Here is a 16505-nt window from a genome sequence, read left to right as displayed (position 1 = left end):
TCTAAAAATAAACTCTCTGGTTTCACAGACCAGTTTCAATTCAGATTAACAGTTCACTGCCCCAGGGTGTATCTCAACCAGTTTCAAGACGATCTGATGTTGCATTACAAAATAAAAGCCCTCCAAAATCTCATATTCTACCTGTTCTGCCAGTGATTTTGGATTGCTCTAAAAATAAACTCTCTGGTTTCACAGACCAGTTTCAATTCAGATTAACAGTTCACTGCCTCAGGGTATATCTCAACCAGTTTCAGGACTGTCTGATGTTGCATTACAAAATAAAAGCCCTCCAAAAACTCATATATGACCAGTATTATCTTTGATTTTGGATGGCTCTAAAAAATAAACTCTCTAGTTTCACAGACCAGTTTCAATTCAGATTAACAGTTCACTGCCCCAGGGTGTATCTCAACCAGTTTCAAGACGATCTGATGTTGCATTACATAATAAAGCCCTCCAAAATCTCATATTCTACCTGTTCTGCCAGTGATTTTGGATTGCTCTAAAAAAAATAAACTCTCTGGTTTGACAGACCAGTTTCTATTCAGATTAACAGTTCACTGCCCCAGGGTGTATCTCAACCAGTTTCAGGACTGTCTGATGTTGCATTACAAAATTCAAGCCCTCCAAAAACTCATATATGACCAGTATTGTCTTTGATTTTGGATGGCTCTAAAAAATAAACTCTCTGGTTTCACAGACCAGTTTCAATTCAGATTAACAGTTCACTGCCTCAGGGTGTATCTCAACCAGTTTCAGGACTGTCTGATGTTGCATTACAAAATAAAAGCCCTCCAAAACTCATATTCTACCTGTTCTGCCTGTGATTTTGGATAGCTCTAAAAAATAAACTCTCTAGTTTCACAGACCAGTTTCAATTCAGATTAACAGTTCACTGCCTCAGGGTGTATCTCAACCAGTTTCAGGACTGTCTGATGTTGCATTACAAAATAAAAGCCCTCCAAAAACTCATATATGACCAGTATTGTCTTTCATTTTGGATAGCTCTAAAAAATAAACTCTTTTGGTTTCACAGACCAGTTTCAATTCAGATTAACAGTTCACTGCCTCAGGGTGTATCTCAACCAGTTTCAGGACTGTCTGATGTTGCATTACAAAATAAAAGCCCTCCAAAACTCATATTCTACCTGTTCTGCCTGTGATTTTGGATAGCTCTAAAAAATAAACTCTCTAGTTTCACAGACCAGTTTCAATTCAGATTAACAGTTCACTGCCTCAGGGTGTATCTCAACCAGTTTCAAGACGATCTGATGTTACATTACAAAATAAAAGCCCTCCAAAAACTCATATATGACCAGTTTTGTATTTGATTTTGGATCGCTCTAAAAAATAAACTCTCTGGTTTCACAGACCAGTTTTATATCAGATGGATTGTACACGTAATCCCTCCAAAAACTCAGAAAAATGCATTTTAGTCTGACAATTCAGATTAAAAAGTAAACTCCATGTTTCCACTCAACATGTGCCAGTATTCACTAATGTAATATATAACGAGAATGAACATTCACAATATTGTTATCGTGGGAACTTAAAAATACTATTTTTGGATTTAATTCATTTTTAACTTTTTTTATTATGTTATCATGTTTTATTGTGGTAGTTAGCTGTATTTGTTAGTTATATATTTTTTTACCTAATCAAAATAACCCAACTGTAGTTTGTTTGAGATTAATTGGAATGCACAATGAAAAAACATGCTTTTTAAAAATTGTTTTCATATATATATATATATATATATATATATATATACATATATATATATATGTGTGTGTGTATATATATAAACAATTTTACGTAATTTACCTTAAAATAATTTAATAATTGTAACACACTTATGGCCTCCGGTGAGTTTTAACCGTAGCACATAGCAACTTCCATTAAAGTCAGAGTTTCGTACCATTCTGATGAAGTAGTAATTTTTAAAATTTAAAATACTTTTTTTTTTTCATGCAAAATTACTAAAGCACACCATAGGGTTAAATGTTTTAAACAGCTATTCAGATTTTATATTGGCAATGGAGTTCAGCACAGCGCCAAAATATTTAAATACTTACACCTAATAGGCTATTTATTTTCTTTATATATATATATATATATATATATATATATATATATATATTAATCTGTACTTTACATTAATTAACATTAGTTCATTCATTAATTAGCATAAACTGCCAATGAAAAATTGTTGTAATCATCCACTAATTTTAATTAATTTCAACATTTAACACATTAAAAGCAAAAGTTTAACTTTATTATTTAATGAACCTGAGCTAGCATGAACTAACAGTTGTATATTTTTAAGTTTCAAGTTTAATTTATTTATATAGCACCATTTACAACAGCAGCATCTGACCAATGTGCTTTACAGCATATATATATATATATACCGGTGCATCTTAATAAATTAGAATGTCGTGGAAAAGTTCATTTATTTCAGTAATTCAATTCAAATTGTGAAACTCGTGTATTAAATAAATTCAGTGCACACAGACTGAAGTAGTTTAAGTCTTTGGTTCTTTTAATTGTGATGATTTTGGCTCACATTTAACAAAAACCCACCAATTCACTATCTCAACAAATTAGAATATGGTGACATGTCAATTAGCTAATCAACTCAAAACACCTGCAAAGGTTTCCTGAGCCTTCAAAATGGTCTCTCAGTTTGGTTCACTAGGCTACATAATCATGGGGAAGACTGCTGACCTGACAGTTGTCCAGAAGACAATCATTGACACCCTTCACAAGGAGGGTAAGCCACAAACGTTCATTGCCAAAGAAGCTGGCTGTTCATAGAGTGCTGTATCCAAGCATGTTAACAGAAAGTTGAGTGGAAGGAAAAGGTGTGGAAGAAAAAGATGCACAACCAACCGAGAGAACCGCAGCCTTATGAGGATTGTTAAGCAAAATCGATTCAAGAATTTGGGTGAACTTCACAAGGAATGGACTGAGGCTGGGGTCAAGGCATCAAGAGCCACCACACACAGACGTGTCAAGGAATTTGGCTACAGTTGTCGTATTCCTCTTAAGCCACTCCTGAACCACAGACAATGTCAGAGGCGTCTTACCTGGGCTAAGGAGAAGAAGAACTGGACTGTTGTCCAGTGGTCCAAAGTCCTCTTTTCAGACGAGAGCAAGTTGTGTATTTCATTTGGAAACCAAGGTCCTAGAGTCTGGAGGAAGGGTGGAGAAGCTCATAGCCCAAGTTGCTTGAAGTCCAGTGTTAAGTTTCCACAGTCTGTGATGATTTGGGGTGCAATGTCATCTGCTGGTGTTGGTCCATTGTGTTTTTTGAAAACCAATGTCACTGCACCCAATTACCAAGAAATCTTGGAGCACTTCATGCTTCCTTCTGCTGACCAGCTTTTTGAAGATGCTGGTTTCATTTTCCAGCAGGATTTGGCACCTGCCCACACTGCCAAAAGCACCAAAAGTTGGTTAAATGACCATGGTGTTGGTGTGCTTGACTGGCCAGCAAACTCACCAGACCTGAACCCCAGAGAGAATCTATGAGGTATTGTCAAGAGGAAAATGAGAAACAAGAGACCAAACAATGCAGATGAGCTGAAGGCCACTGTCAAAGAAACCTGGGCTTCCATACCACCTCAGCAGTGCCACAAACTGGTCACCTCCATGCCACGCCGAATTGAGGCAGTAATTAAAGCAAAAGGAGCCCCAACCAAGTATTGAGTACATATACAGTAAATGAACATACTTTCCAGAAGGCCAACAATTCACTGAAAATGATTTTTTTTTATTGGTCTTATGAAGTATTCTAATTTGTTGAGATAGTGAATTGGTGGGTTTTTGTTAAATGTGAGCCAAAATCATCACAATTAAAAGAACCAAAGACTTAAACTACTTCAGTCTGTGTGCACTGAATTTATTTAATACACGAATTTCACAATTTGAATTGAATTACTGAAATAAATGAACTTTTCCACGACATTCTAATTTATTAAGATGCATATATATATATATATATGCTGTAAAGCACATTGGTCAGATGCTGCTGTTGTAAATGGTTCTATATAAATAAATTAAACTTGAAACTTAAAAATATACAACTGTTAGTTCATGCTAGCTCAGGTTCATTAAATAATAAAGTTAAACTTTTGCTTTTAATGTGTTAAATGTTGAAATTAATTAAAATTAGTGGATGATTACAACAATTTTTCATTGGCAGTTTATGCTAATTAATGAATGAACTAATGTTAATTAATGTAAAGTACAGATTAATATATATATATATATATATATATATATATAAAGAAAATAAATAGCCTATTAGGTGTAAGTATTTAAATATTTTGGCGCTGTGCTGAACTCCATTGCCAATATAAAATCTGAATAGCTGTTTAAAACATTTAACCCTATGGTGTGCTTTAGTAATTTTGCATGAAAAAAAAAGTATTTTAAATTTTAAAAATTACTACTTCATCAGAATGGTACGAAACTCTGACTTTAATGGAAGTTGCTATGCTACGGTTAAAACTCACCGGAGGCCATAAGTGTGTTACAATTATTAAATTATTTTAAGGTAAATTACGTAAAATTGTTTATATATATACACACACACACATATATATATATGTATATATATATATATATATATGAAAACAATTTTAAAAGCATGTTTTTTCATTGTGCATTCCAATTAATCTCAAACAAACTACAGTTGGGTTATTTTGATTAGGTAAAAAAAATATATAACTAACAAATACAATACAATTTTTATTTTAAATACAGCTAACTACCACAATAAAACATTTTTAAAAGTTAAAATGAATTAAATCCAAAATAGTATTTTTAAGTGCCCACGATAACAATATTGTGAATGTTCATTCTCGTTATATATTACATTAGTGAATACTGGCACATGTTGAGTGGAAACATGGAGTTTACTTTTTAATCTGAATTGTCAGACTAAAATGCATTTTTCTGAGTTTTTGGAGGGATTATGTGTACAATCCATCTGATATAAAACTGGTCTGTGAAACCAGAGAGTTTATTTTTTTAGAGCGATCCAAAATCAAACACAAAACTGGTCATATATGAGTTTTTGTAGGGCTTTTATTTTGTAATGCAACATCAGATCGTCTTGAAACTCATTGAGAGATACCCTGGGGCAGTGAACTGTTAATCTTAATTGAAACTGGTCTGTGAAACCAGAGAGTTTATTTTTTAGAGCCATCCAAAATCAAAGACAAAACTGGTCATATATGAGTTTTTGGAGGGCTTGAATTTTGTAATGCAACATCAGACAGTCCTGAAACTGGTTTAGATACACCCTGGGGCAGTGAACTGTTAATCTGAATTGAAACTGGTCTGTGAAACCAGAGAGTTTATTTTTTAGAGCAATCCAAAATCAAAGACAATACTGGTCATATATGAGTTTTTGGAGGGCTTTTATTTTGTAATTCAACATCAGTTATTTTGATATCATTTTGTTTGAACCATAATTATTAGGTTGTTACTTAACACTTTTAGACAATTTAATTTTATAAGGCCTATTTAAAATACATTTTTTTTAGAGATTATTATAATAATATTACAGACAGTTAATCTGATATTACTTTATTAATTTGTATAGTTCATTTTCTTAATATATATTACCCTTACTCTTATTTCCTTGTTCTTGTTTGTATGTATAAGTTAAGCAGTAACAAAAAAAAAACAAACAAAAAAATTGGCTGAGTGAATGCAGGCGAAAGACCAGCGGAAGATCGCCGTAATGCACTGTATATGCGCGCACAACAAAACAGCGCGGCGGCTAGATTGACCATGCATTTCGGAGTGGCGGCTTCGCCTATAGTGTGTAAGGGAGCGTCTTTAAACTCCACAGACAGCGGGAAAATGTTTGTGAAGTCAAATCATTCATTCAAATAAAGTACGTTTTAACATACAAAATCATTATTTAAAAAATAAAAATAAAAATCTAGCATTTGTACAAAAAAAAAAAAAAAAAAAAGTATACATGTTAAGCTTCACAACAATTTCCCATTTAACTTTTAATTTCCATAAACATTCCCTTTTATCTCTTATTCAGGAAGATAGAACAGTTCATAAAACCCCAAAATCATAAGGTTAAAGTCGGCATGAAATCAGAATGGACTATTCTTGTTTTTTGATGGAATACTGTAGTTTTTATTATAAAGAATTTATCCGTGCACTTCATTATTTTTTTTTTAATTCATGTGCCCTCATAATCTTTAATCAAAAATGTTAACCTCCCCTCCCCCTCAAAATGACTCATCTACTCTTCTGGTCACGAGTGATGGCGAGAGCTGTGATGTGAGGGTAAACGCTGGGATAAACGACAAGGGAAAAGCTGAAGCAGATGCTTCACTTTATGGCACTGACACCAGTCATGAGGGAGTACGTTACCCTTAAATACTGAAAAGATATTAGGATATTATGACAACATTACTCTTAGGACATCGCAAACTAATTTATTTCATGAATATGACTTAACCTGATGGAGGATGCGCTCAGTCATTCAGGCAGTCAATTCAATTCAATATGTGCTTTATTGGCATGACAATTGTTACAATGTATCGCCAAGGCGTAGTGTTTACATTGAATCTAGAACAGATATGCAACAAAAACATGCATGTAGATACATTTAAAAGGTAGAACAAATCAACATTTTAGAATTCCATGAACAATTTAAAATTCAATGTTGTGTGTGTGTTTGTGGACGCATCACTGATTTGTTGACTCCTCCCTCTTTTTGTGACAGGTATCAATGTTGGTATCTTGCTGCTAGAAGGTTACAATCTTGTTTTTCCCCTAATAAATACTGAAGTTGTGTTTTCTTGTTTAACATTTTGAAGTCAGGGTAAAATATTTCAAATTTGGGATAAAATTTCTTTCTAATGTCTTGATAGTTAGGGCAGCTGGTGAGGAAGTGTTGCTCTGTGGGTACAATATGGGCAGATGCGGCTCTCTCTGGGCAGCCAGTGCTGTGGATATCTGCCCGTCTCTATAGTGAGAGTATGGTTGCTCAGTCTGTACCTCGTCATTTGTCTTCTTAGTTTACAGTCTTTCACTGTACTCAGATATTCTGCAGTGATGTAATCTCTATTTAGGGCCAAATAACATTCAAGTTTACTTTGTTTTTCTGTTGTTTCTTTCCAATAGGTTAGATCATTTTCTTTTTGTGTTTTAATAATTTGGTTGGGCCGAATTTTGTGGATGAATATTTCAGAGTCCTGATGCTGGATGTTGTTAGTCATGTTAGTTTGTGTTTGCAGCTTCAGGAGCATCTGAATCAGGAGACTTTTTTCAGGGTTCACTTCATGGTTTCTAAGTGTATTTTTATATTTTTTAAGCTCTTCATAATAATGAAGGCGTAAATCTGAACTGTCTGGTTGTCTGTGTTTTTGATTTGCAAGCTGTCTTAAATTTTTCCTTATTCTTTTACAATCCGAATCAAACCATTTTTTGGTCTCTTGTTTTTGCTTATGAATTTTCTTAGTGGTTTTAAGATTAGATATTGTTGCCAAATGATCAAATATGTTATTTATGTTTTTTACGGCCAGATTTACGCCATATTCATTATGAGGATAAATGTTCTCTATAAAGTTATCCATAAGTAAACACACTTGGGGGTGGTCAATTGCAGTCATTTTCGGTGCTGTTTTGGACCCATCTGTAATTTTTTCTAATATTGTACAGCTTACTGGGTTGTGGGTGTATGTTAGTATTTTATTTCCTTTTTAAATACATAGTTATTTGACTGTGATCTGGTAGGGGTCTTAATGGTTTGACCGTGAATCCTCTGAAAGAGAATGGATCTAGATCTGTGATCATGTAATCATCTGTTGAGCAACCATGAAATTAACTGTAGGTGTATCTTCCTAGAGAATCCCCTTCACCCTGCTATTGACGAGGTACAGACCGAGGCTTCGACAGAGTTATTCCTTGAAAAATTGACAATGTTTTGTTGAAAGCTCTGTCCAAAAATATGATTATTCCCACTGTCTGTGGTGTAGTCCGGTAGGGATCCTGTTCTGGCATTGAGATCCCCGCACACCAGCACACTTCCCTGGGCCTGGAAGTGGTTGATTTGACTGTGGAGGGTCACAAAGATGTTTTCATCATAGTAGGGAGATTCAGAGGGAGGAATATAAAGAGCACATAAGAATATATCTTTCGTAGTTTGATTGAGTTGATTATCAATTTTGAGCCAGATATGAGATTCTTCTTCTTTAATTGTTTGGATGTATTTAGCAATTTCAAGCTTGTACCAAATGATTGTGCCCCCTCAATCTCTCCCGTGTGTAATTTGTCCATGTTCTTGGGATGATATGGATATTTCATGATATCCTGGAGGACAAAGAGTGACCTCATCAGTTCTGCGCCACGTTTCCTGTAGTATTATTATGTCTATGTCTAAAACACTCTTCTTAAAATCCAGGGTTTTGGTTTTACATCCCAGCCTGGATGAGTTAATGCCCTGAATGTTCCACAGTGTGATTGTCAGTGGTTTCATGGGGTCAATAAAACAATTTTAACAATCCTCTAGAATAGAACCAGTCCAGCTTGAACCAGTTGATTTATTTATTTATTTATTTTTTTACATTATTTATTTATTTATGCTATGCTATGCTATATAATTATGCAGTGTAGTTGTTAAATCCGGTGTGTTTTACTTACGACTAGTCCATCAACCATGTGCAGATTAAGTTGAGCATGTCCTTGATCTCTCTTAGATTGGTGCTGTGGGTGTCATTTGGGCCTTTTAGGGCTGCAGCGTAGCTCCGTTGCTCCTGTTGCTCTGGCTGTGGACCAGGCCTCTGCTCTGTTGAGGTGTTGCTGCCCATCGGCCGGGCTTCTCTGGGTCCTGGCTGGTTTTTCCACTGCTGGTATGGTCCTGGCGCTGCTGACGGCGATGGGGTGCAGGCTGTTCACGTATAGGCGGGTGTGGAGGCCGAAAGCGTGGGTGTTGGAGTTCAGTATGTGGGTACAGCAGGGAAGGCTGAAGGTGTTGGGACATAGGACGCCGTCGACGGAGTCTCCAGGGCTCAGCTGGATGTGGGGAAGATGCTGTGTGGTGATGCTGTGATGAGGCGTCTCCTTGGTTGAGGTTTGCTGGATTCTCTGTTGCTCTCTGAGGGACTGCCAGGGGTTCTGCCAACCCTCTCTCTCCCTCTCCCTCTCTCTCTCTCTCTCGTGCGCGCGCGCTGTTTAGGCATGTTTTGTGCTGTTGATTGTGGTCGTCATCCCTAATAAATAAAACATTTATTCATGCTTGGGTGTCGGCGGTGAATCCAGTGGCGAGAAATCTCCCACCACTATCTGCAAACTGGCATTTCAGATCTGCTTCCATTTTGTTAGTTACGCCCCAGCTTCCATCGATCCAATCAATTTCAGAAGGACAAAATCAAGTCCCGCCCTCTCATTTCAGATGCCGTTTCACTCGAATATACGTCACAGTAGGGATGTGCCGAACGAAGCTTTTGAAGCAGTGAGGCTTTTACATCAAACTGTGTTGATGCTTCGAAGCTTTTGACACAGTGCTCTACTCCGCCATCTGGTGGTCAATAAAAATTCCTACACCAACTGTGTCATTCAGATGATTTGTTCGTTGGGATGTCATTGTAAGGTTTATTTGTACATTAATAAACATACAGTATATCATTAGCAAGATGGTGTGTGTGTGTGTGTGCAGTGATAGAGTTTCCAAATTTCATTGTTTTTTGCACAATACAATGACAATAAAGACTTTCTGTTCTTCATATGTAATCACATCAAACTTGTGTATTTTCCCCTTGTATGTTTAATATGCTAATAAATTAGACCTGTGTGATTTTTCATTGTACCATTTTTGTGTGTTCCTTACAAAACAGCACAAACATGCACATTGTTAAAAAACACAAATGCACAAATACAAATGCAACTACACATTTTTATTCAAGAATATTATTTGTTCTGCTGTGCTGGAGCTTAAGCGGCTCCTTTTTTTACTAATCACATCACCAGCTTTAGAAAATAGTTGTTCACATGGAACAGATGTGGCTGTAATAGCTAGATACTTTCTGGCCAAAGCATATAGATGGGGGTACTCTTTATGGGCCTGCCAGTATTTGAGAGGGTCCTCACTTCGAGGGAGGTATGCATCACTGATGTATCTCTTTACCTCTATGGTGGCATCAGCATTACAGCTATGATCCCGTTGTGTTTCGCTGACCCGGCTATCCAGGAGGTCCCACAGGTCATCTGAGGCTGGAGGATTCTGAGCTGCTTGAGATGATGATGATGCCTCTGCTTGTGAAGCATGCTCAGTGGCTAGCCGGATTATTGAAGCACATTCACCCGTCAATAGCCGTTCAGCTTCACGGGCATTATCCTGGTTGCCAAACCCAAGGGTCTAAAATCTGGGGTCTAGCAACGTAGCCAGTGCAAGCACACGGATTGATTCAACATTACTGCACCTCTTGTTGATGTACTGCTGAAGAGCCGTCCCTAAGGATGAAGCAGATGCATTTCTTGCCTAATGATTGGGATTATCTTTGAAGCTGACATTCTCTTCTCTGCACAGAGCTCTTCAGTGGCATACTTGAAGAGTGCCAGTACTTCAAGGCTTTCAGAAATTATGTTAAAATCAGCACTTGAAAGTGGCAAATGTCGCTTGACAAACTAGCCAAGGCAGCACCAACAGGCTGTCTGAGGTCAATGAATCTTTGCAGCATATCATGTGTGCTGTTCCACCTGGTGTAAAGTCACCACTCTCCTGGTTCTGCTACGAATGTCTACCAACACCTTATGTTCTTCTACTGCCCTCTTAACAATGAGGTTTATAGTATGAGCAAAGCAAGGGAGATGGCGTAGTCCCAGTTTCTGAATTCCTGATACCATGTTGACCGCATTGTCTGTCACCATGGCAGCAACTGAACCAGTGAGACCCCAGTCAGATATCAGATCTGACAAAGCCTCTTTGATGTTGTCTGCTGTATGTGATTTTGGAAACTTTGACACTCCCAGCACCACTGAGCCCAGTTCTGTGTTGCTGTCAGTGTAGTGGCATGTGACCCCCAGATAGGACTCCATAGTGAGGGAGGTCCACATATCAGCTGTGAGGCAGACAGACGGGATGTTCTTTAGATGTTCCACAGCCTTTTGCTTCTCCTCTTGGTATTTCTGTCTGACCATTGACTTCACAGTTTTGAGAGTTGGCAGAACATATGTGGGGTCCAACTTCTTAAATTCTTTAAATCCCTCATCTTCCACGATGGAAAAAGGCTGCAAGTCCTTCACTATCATGTTTACAAGGGTGTCATCAAGCTCCTTCTTCCTTCCTATTAATACACAGTACAATTACCATTTATTATAGTCAGAATAATTCAAAGTAACCCCTTCAAAATCAGCCCATGCAGTGGTTAACCAGGTAACATAAAATGTTATCTTTTAATAAGTGTGCATTGGCAATACAAAATCTGTACACCCCTTGGAGTTCAGATGATTACAATATATTATAGATGTAGACACAATTCAGTAATGTTTGTTTGGAGCTGGCCTTTCATCCATAGCCTAAATTAATACAATACTTATTATATAACAACCCGCCTAACTAATGGATACTAAAATACAAAGGTGGGCAAAGGACCTGAATTTCATAAACACAGGCTATTTGAGACAAAAAGTTGGATTTAAAAAGTAACAATTATGTGTATAAAAGTCAGTGTGAAAGACATGAATTTGACAAACAGGCTATTGGTTCACTTCTTCATATGCTAAACTAAGGCTGTTCTAGCAAATGCCTTTGAAACTGTGGCTATGCTATTACTGGTTTGATTACAAATTTGTGATACTCAGTGTTCTTTTATTCCACTACATGAAGAAATGGAATAGAATATGAAAACTTGAACTCCAAAAGGGTAAATGTTCTTGCATTTTAATAAGTTTACCACTAATTTAATTTGTGTTTATTTATTTATTTGTGGATAGTAGATATTGTCCTGAAGAAAACTCCTGTAATTATTATTATTAATTTTACCTTCTCCAGTTGGTGCAGAATGGTGCTCTGTTGCAGAAGTCTCATTGGCCATAGCATTGGGATGCTTCGAGCGTAGATGGCGAAGCATTTATGAGGTGTTATTGGAATACGATAAAGTTTGATCAAATATTAAGCATGACACTTTATTAGGAGTGTCCAGACTAAAGTGTTCCCACACTTGAGAACGGGGTCTCTTCCGTGCATTTTCCATATCGATGTCAAAAATACCAATGTGAGCTGAGGACGGCGTTTACAAGCAGCAAACAAGTTTGTAGTTGAGGAAGGACTTTTATTATTTTTTGGGAACAGCGTTTGTGCTCGCAAAGTGTTTTAATTTACATTCAGACAACAGACATTCAAAAGTCATTTTTTAATAGTAATAGCTACTGTTATTAACAATAATACACCTCGTAAAAATAAAATAAATAATAAAAAAAAACGTGACAGCCTCATTTCAAGCAATGCTCCGGAACACTGTTTCGAAGCACTAGTGTGTCGGAAACTCGAGACGTGTCTATGTCACAGTAGAGAAGAAAAGACAGTCGCAACTTCCGTTTCATGCCGACATTAAACAATAAAAATGCATTAGCAAGAAAAATGATAGAAATGTAAAGTATAAAAACCTAATAACAATAATAAATGATTTAATGATTTAATAATATAAATGGTTAAAATAATCAAATGATAAACTACATAAATGGCTAATGGTTATATGTTATTGTATGATTAAATGATTAAGTGATAAATGAATAAAAACAAGGAAATAAAACACAAATGTATGATTGCTCTCTTGAAGCAACACAAACAAGTTTACATTTAAAGGGGTCATATGATGCGATTTCAAGTTTTCTTCTCTTTGGAGTGTTTCTCAAGCTGTTTGTGCATAGATGAGATCCCGAAAGTCACAAAGATTAAGGTCTCAAACCCAAAGAGATATTCTAGATATTCTTTAAGTTAAATTAACCCCTAGGGTTAAGAAAAGGGTTACATGTAAATATATCAATTTTGCTGTCAGGAAAATTGAATGAACGAGCGCTGCTGCATGCATGCGCTCTTAAATGTGTAGTATGAGATATTGGAAAATGCTAACTTTAGCCTGATAGCACTGAAAGTGAACGTCCCACCCTCCCTGCAATCGTTGTCCAAAGCCACGCCCCCTGAACGCATATACGCTCACAGACCGAATAAGAGAGACAACATTACTACAATAGGCTACAACAGCGGTTCCCAATCTCAGTCCTCACCATGATTCCAGTTCGAAGCGAGCGTATATGTTACATACAAAGGGGATTAAAGTGTGCAAGACATAAATTTAAATAGTATTTATTTACAGAGGTATATTATGTCACACTTCTCGGTAACACTTTACAATAACAGTACATGAATTATCATGTACTAATACCTTAATTAATAATTACTTGACTATGAACTAATGAAGAGTTAAGACATGTATTAATCAAGAACTAATGAAGAACTAACTTAACTACGACATGAGTCATATGAATTACCGCATGAATAACACCACCTTAATTACATGTTAGTTCCTGCATGTTAGTTAATGTATTAATTAACACTTTGGGGTAAACTAAATCAAACATGCTCTAGAAGAAAGATTCATGAAAATGGCACACTGCGAAATTGTTTATCAATTTTCCACCTGCAGCTATGTCACAAACATCAGTGAATGACAGTGGATTTCTTGCAATATTTACATTTAACCTAACTCATCCAACGCACAATGATGCATTCATAATTAAAATCAACTTCATCTCATCCTGTTTTGAGTGATTCCACTGCTGCCCTCCTACAATAATGTATTCATTAAGCAGATGCAATTTTCCAAATTAAAATCAGTGTTAGCATAGAGATGATGGTTATGTTATGGATTGGTTTACTGTCTTTATATCATAATAATGCACTGAAATCAGACGTTTGTCTTGTGTTCTTGCTCTTCTTTTGGGCCACTATTGCTCCTTCAAAATGTTAACCTTCCTCCTACCGTTCAGTTCCTTCTCCATCCAAATGCAGCCACATGACCTCTGCTCTTCCACTTTTTTACAAATCACCAAAAAACACCAAATATCTGATTTAGATGAACTGAATATGTATAAAACGTGTAATTGTTAACTTTTTAAAGATGTGCCCCTCCAAGACAAGTCATGACATGATACATTGACAACTCATGAATTCATGTTAAGTTATAAGTAATTAATGATGAGTTAATAATATTGTGCCCCCCCAAGTAAAATCATGGCATTATGATACATTAACAAGTCATGAATTAATGTTAAGTTAATGATGAGTTAATAATATTGTGCCCCCCCCCCCTTAATCATTCTTAATCATTCTTAATCATATCAGCCTAAAAATCGCAACTTTTCATTTTCCGCCGGTCTTAGTACGAGTATCGTGGCTTCGTGTTCTTTTTTAAGGGCTTGTCTAATACTTTAGATGCACAGAATGTGGATTTTTCACCATCCAACACGAATTTAAAGAGTTGTATCAGCAGACCATACAACTGAAACATATCTCACCATCAAGCTCAAAGCCGCACATTCAGTAAAGTCTGAGGTTGTTAAAAGTTCCACTCTCTTGAAAAGGTTATAGACATAAAATATAAAGGAATTTTGTGAGAACAAAACCCCTATGTAACTCAAGCGACCAAACCACTAAGAAAATTGACATAAGTTTCCAGTGCAGTTTAGTACTGCTTTAGAGTGGGCGGGATTATTCACGTGTCCTTATACACTGCACCGCCTCTACTGCCGTGACTCCTGAAAAACATTTTAATTCCGCGTCGCTCCATCACGCTCTCGCTGGATCTGCTCCTCAGCTATCAATGAGAGGACAGTCTGTACTTCCTCAACAGACAACGAAACAGCCATTTTTTGGTTATTAAAAGAAAGGTGCACTCATTCAAAACAGTCACGTTCGATCCTTCACTGTCTGTGCTGATTTAAATCTAGCGGGTCTGTTGTGTTGTCGATTTTCTCCGGCCAATCAGTGATCAGCAGAGTTCACACGTCACGTTTTGGTAATGGTACGGTTTCGCTTGGAACCTCGGCCGAGGTGGTACTAAAAAAAGTACCAGGTACCAGGTACTGTACCCAGTGGAAAACCCCCCAAAAGTGAGCCGCACTGAACCGTACCATGCAGTGGAAAAGCGCTATTAGATAAAAAAAACAGACTCTGCAAAAAACAGCCCAAAATGGTCAAAACAATTAATCCATTGCCAGACAACAGTCACAGATAGGCAGGAAAAATCTGTGAGGCAAAACCACAAAGGTGCAGCTGCTGTCGAAGTCAGGACAGACTGGGGTCAAAACCAGTTAGTGCCAGAGAATGAGAGGGAAGTAGACCAGACCACTGGAAAATCTCACAGTGACAGAGACAACAAACTGAAGTGAACAAGCAAGCTAAGAGGACCAGAGGCAGGCGGGAGGGAGATCCAGTAGGCAAATCCAACCGAACCAAACCTGGAGAAGGGAGAAGAAACCTCATGATCCCAGGCAGACCCGAGGCACAGATCAGGTGGACAAAGCCAGACGGGAGGTAGACAGAGAAGGAGGGCAGGACAGCAGGGGTGCATCTAGAAAATTATTTTTAGGGTGGAAACACCAAAGCAAACAAGCATTCAATCATCTATACTCAATCTATAGAATATCATCTATACAACATCTATACTACAATTAAAAACAAAATATAACCACAAGCAGCAATCATCAGGGTCCAAGCACCAATGGCCCATGTGCATGATTAGCAATCTAACTGAAATGAATGTCAATGTTTTTTTTTTTTTTTTTTTTTCAGGAAAATCCAACTTAAATCTTCACTGAAAGTTAAGGTTTGATTAAACAGGTTACATCAACACGCAGTTGTCAAAAGGCAACTGACTTCAAAAGAAATCACTCCCTCTTACTGTTTAAACGAGAAGTCAGAAATAGCCCTCTAAACATGTTTACTTTCATAAGCTGTGAGATCATAATATATGTGGTGTAAGTGTAGACTTGTATTCAACATTTTATATTTAGACAAATTGCATGTCATAGGATGTCAATTTCAAATGAATGTGAATATATATGCGGCTCAAAACTTTATCTGAAGCATATAGTGCCTCAGCAGTGCCATAGGCTGATCGCTTCCATGCCACTTCCATGATGCTGGAATTTGTGCTAAAGGAGCCAAGTATTGAAAGCATAAATCAACATACTTTAAAGAACTTGAACTTTTCTGTTTTGCAAATCCTTTTTTGATTGATCTTAGGAAATATTCTAATATTTTGAGATACTGGATTTTTGACTAATCATCAAAATTAAAACAAAAAAATTTGAAATGTTTTACTCTACATGTAATGAATCTAGAATATCTGAAAGTTTCACTGTTTGAAATAAGTTACAAAAAATAATGAACTTTTTCACAATATTCAATTTTTTTTGAGATGCACCTGTAATCGATGAAAATTCAAAGATATACAGGCGTATAA

This window comes from Onychostoma macrolepis, unplaced genomic scaffold (genome assembly GCF_012432095.1).
Source record: "Onychostoma macrolepis isolate SWU-2019 unplaced genomic scaffold, ASM1243209v1 Scaffold2, whole genome shotgun sequence".
NCBI lineage: Eukaryota > Metazoa > Chordata > Actinopteri > Cypriniformes > Cyprinidae > Onychostoma > Onychostoma macrolepis.
The sequence above is the reverse complement of the archived record's forward strand: the minus strand, read 5'-3'. Positions refer to the sequence as shown.